Source organism: Phoca vitulina, unplaced genomic scaffold (genome assembly GCF_004348235.1).
Source record: "Phoca vitulina isolate PV1807 unplaced genomic scaffold, GSC_HSeal_1.0 scaffold15, whole genome shotgun sequence".
Lineage (NCBI taxonomy): Eukaryota > Metazoa > Chordata > Mammalia > Carnivora > Phocidae > Phoca > Phoca vitulina.
This window is the reverse complement of record NW_022589718.1, coordinates 9699635-9704638: the sequence shown is the minus strand read 5'-3', so window position 1 is coordinate 9704638 and position 5004 is coordinate 9699635.

Here is a 5004-nt window from a genome sequence, read left to right as displayed (position 1 = left end):
CTTTCTCTCTTAAAAAAAAAAAAAAAATTTCATAGCTTTTCATATTTAAATCTTAAAACATACTAATTTGTAGAAACTTCTACCAGCTTCACATTTTAGGGTGGGTAGATATCTTATTGGTTTAGAATTGTTCAGACTGGGAAAACTTCATCATTGATCATACCACTAGGGAGCTAGGGCTGGATATTTCCACTGGAGCTTCTTTTAAAATAAGTAGCTTCTCTTGCTGTGATGTCACTACCATGTACCACTTTGAGTGTATTTAAAAGAAGACCTGCTGATGATCTATAGAGGATGCATTTTGAGGTTATTCTTTCTGTCCTGGGGGTTACTTTGCTCATCAATGACTTTGCTTTTCTTCAATTTGTCATTGTGACCAAGGCGTTGGTGAGATAACTAAATCAGGTTAAATGGCATAATCTATGAAATTACAATGAGAATTGGAAAAAAGTTAATTGACAAAAGTAAGGCTCAAACTGGAAAATGTGGCCTTTTATAACGTGCTCTAAGGGACTAAACTTGAGACAGATTGACTGTTGCTTTGACTAGAAATTGAGCCTGGGTCAGCTGTTTGATGGTCTCTCAGCTCAACAGTAAGACCCCAGAACAACTGACTTTGACATATTAAGCTTAACTTTATTTACTTTTATTCTAACATATATTAAATGTTTAATGTTTTGTCATATACTATGCTAGGTTCTGGAAATACTAAATTTAATAAGATGGTTATTTTTAAGGAAGAATTTTTAGTTAAGGATAAATACATAATAAGAATTCCAGATTCTAAATTCAAAAATAGAAGTATTTTCAAGGTGTGCACAGAGAAGATGATTCTGCTGGTAGCAGGAAAATGGAGGCTTCAGAGGCTGAATATATATTATGAACCTTGAAGTTTTCCAAATGAAGAAAAAGGAAGGAAATCTCATTCTAGCTGGCTTTAATAGCGTGAGGAAAGGCCTCGCGTGTCAATGAGGTTTGGCACAAATGGGGTAGACATACGAGGGTAAGAAGAAGAAAATATGGGGAAGGATTGGGGAAAATTGTGAAAGCACTTGTAAAACACTAAGGCTTAGTAATTTAAAAGTTACTTTTTCAAGAATTAGAAGCCAGTGAAGGGCTGTGGATGAGAAGATAATCTGTGCCTTAGAAAGTTCTGGAAATAGTGTTAAATAATTAAAAGAGAGAATCTCAGAGCAATACAGTAGAAATAAAGGGAACATGAAAAGATGTAGGCATAACTAAATTTGGAATTAAAAAGATTTGGTGACATAGATGGGCAACTGGTACATTTGGTATAATTTGATGGATATTAATTTTGGCTGTGATAATTACATATCCCACAGACTATTTGGGTGGAAATGACCCTTTCATATCTGGGTAAAGAGATGGAGAGATTGGGACCAGAGATTTACATTTAGGAATTATAAGAACATAGGATATTACTGAAATTTTGCTAATGATATCACCCAAAACTGTCAATGAAACAACAAGAAAACTGAGCATAGACAAAATCCTCAAAAGTAACTTTTTTTTTTTTTGGCCTGTCAAAATTTTGCTTAAGTCTTAAGTGTGAGAGGTTGAGAATTACTTTTTTTTTTTTTTTTTAAAGACTTTATTTATTCAAGAGAGAGAAAGAAAGAGCACGTAGGAGCAGGGAGGAGAGGGAGAAGCAGACTTCCCACTGAGCATAGAGCCCAACACGGGGCTCGATCCCAGGACCCTGAGATCATGACCTGAGCCCAGGGCAGACACTTAATTGAGCCATCCAGGCACCCCGAGAGGTTGAGAATTTAAACAGAGCTCTGGAGGCACCTGGCTGGCTCAGAGGAGCATGTGACTCTTGATATTTGGGTTGTGAGTTTGAGCCTCACCCTGGGTACAGAGATTACTTAAAACTTAAAAACAAACAAAAACAAACAAACCAAACTTAAATAGAACTCTTTAAAATCAAGGAGACAGGGCCTTAGTAAACACCCAGGAAGGGTCTCTGTTAGGAACTCCCTAAAGGGCAGAAACCTAGGAGTGTGACTGATTCAGATAAAAATGGAATGAACATTTTAAAATTCGAAAACCAGATTCAAATCAGCACAGGCCCAGGTGGAATTTAGGTGATATACCCTCCACTGTAACTGCCCAGCAGTAGATAAGGTATCTCAAAGAAGATATCATCACCTCTAGTCTTGGCAAAATATTCTTAGGAAATACCTGGAATTGAGTCAAAAATCACTAGGCTTATCAATAAAAAAGAAATAGACAATAGAATCAGATTTATAAATGTCCCAGTTTTGGAGTTATCAGACATTGACTTTAACTGATTAGAAATAATCAACTCAGAATGATATATTAACAACAACAAATGGTAAGATGGTAACTTTCACCAGAGAAATAGAATCTGTAAGAATGTAATTGATATCCCAGATCTAATAAAAACAATAGCTGAAATTATAAATTAAATGCATGAATTTAAAAACAAATTGGACAAAGTAAAAGAAATTAATAAAATGGAGTATGTTGAGAATATCCAGGATGAAGCAGAGAAAGTCCACTCCCTATTCCCCTTTAAAAAAAAAAATACATATAACATATTATTTGTTTCAGAGGTACAAAAAAAAATTACAAAGGAGATTATATACACATACATGTATATATAAATGTGTATGTGAATATATAATGTATTTAACAAAGGAGCAATGTTAGACACGGGGTCATCGAATATACATGAAATTGAAGTGCCAAAAGGAACAAAAAGTAAGAATAGGACAAATTAAACTTGAAGAGCTAGTGGCCTATACTGCTTTTCTGAAACTGAAGAAAAACTTTGAAACAGACCAAAAGCACTAATATCCCCAAGCTAGATATATACAATGGAAGTTACATGAGGCACATCAGAGCAGGAAAAGGAAAAAACAATGAAAAGGAGAAAAAAATTTTAAATGGTCCGAAAAAAAATTCTCTTTAGCAGGTAATTGAAAGATGGACAACCTACTTCTCAGCAAAATATGGAAGGCAGAAGACCATAGTGAGATCTTTAAAGTACTGAAATAAACTAACCACTGGCCTACGTATCTATGCCCAGTGGAAATATTTTTCATAATTCAAAGAAAAGTAAAGACATTAAAAAAACCAACCTGAGAGAATTCATTGCTGTAAAAGCCACACTAAGAAAAATACTAAAGAGATTTGTATAGGCAGTAAGGGAAGTGTACCTGAGTTAGAACTAGAAAAATGCAAGGAACAGAGAGCAATGGAAATAGGATGAATGTAAATAATTCCAGATAAAGTCATTCTATTAATAATGATACAAAACAGTAATCTGTCTTGGTCGGGTTTGAAATATATATACAATTAAAATGTAGTATAACAATAATACAAAAAGATGGAAAATTGTAAATGGAGTTAAAATAGTCCAAGATCCTGGCATTGTCTAGGAAGTGATAGAATCTTAATTTATATTAACTTGGAATAAATCAAATGTGCAGTTTTAAACTCTCATAGATAAGGGCGCCTGGGTGGCTCAGTTGGTTGGGCGACTGCCTTCGGCTCAGGTCATGATCCTGGAGTCCCTGGATCGAGTCCTGCATCGGCCTCCCTGCTCGGCAGGGAGTCTGCTTCTCCCTCTGACCCTCCCCCTTCTCATGTACTCGCCCTCTCTCATTCTCTCTCTCTCAAATAAATAAATAAAATCTATAAAAAAAAAAATAAAAAAAATAAAAAAATAAAATAAACTCTCATAGATAAAAGATATTAACAAGCTGGTACAGAGGAAAACTGAGTGATTGAAAAGATGATTAACTCAAAAGAAGGCAGGAAAGGAGAGCAAAGGGAAACAGAAGACAAAAGGGAAGACTGTAGATACATGTCCACATATATCACTAATTGTAGTAAATGCAAATGAACTAAACACTATAATTCTCGATGACAAAGATGTCATACTGAAAAAGAACACCCTAGCTAGAATGTGAATTGGTACAATCACTTTGGAAAACCACTTGTCAGTGTCTGCTAGAGCGAAACATAAGCAAAACTGTCAGCCAGTGATTCTACTCCTAAGCCTATACTTTCAGAAATGTACATCTATGAACAAAAGGATCTGCTATAATGTATACAACCATACTGCTTATAATTACCCTCAAACTGACAAAAACCTAAATTTTTATCATCAGTAGAATAGTTACAAAATACTATTGTATACTCATACAATGGACTATGACACAGCAATGAGACTGAATGAGCTACTTACTGCATACATCATCATGAATGAATCTCCTAAGTACAACTTAGAAAAAAATATTGCAGACACAAGAGCATCTACAACATGCTTCAACTTACACAAAATTTAAAAACAGGCAAAACTAATCCATAATTGAAGTCAAGGTATTAAGTGACTGGGAAAAGGGCATGGACTCATCTTTTTGAATCTGTTCTGAATACAACATTGGGTTCATTTTGTGAAAATTGATTGAATTAGTTATACACTAGGGGTTATATTTCAATAAATTATTTCCTTAACAAATGTCAAGCCTTGTTTAATAAATCCTAATAGTTCTTATTAATTTCCGAGTGGGGTTAGAGCCTAGGGAAGGTGGGTCTGGGCATCAAGGCGGTATTAATCTTTGAGGGATGATCTTAATTCTAGTACGTCTGCTGGAAATGTCAGATTTCTAGAGTCGTTAAGTGTATTGTTTGGAATTTATGTGACTTGAGGATATTGATAACTGTTAGTCAGTCACTGAGTTGGACATTGTAAGTAGATCCTTTTAGGGAATTTGCAAGCAATCCTTTATATTGTTTGCAAAGTACTGTGAGAATAAAAATGAGAGCCATATATAAAGTAATATTCTATTTATTGAACAGTGGGGCAGCATGGACACTGCTTCCTGGTTTGCATCTAATTAAACTGATAGAGCTATGGAAGTTACTCCAAGCACATTGCCACTTGTCAGTTGGATGTTCAACAAGATGATTTTCAGTGTAAGTGCTGAGATCTGTGAGAATACACACTCC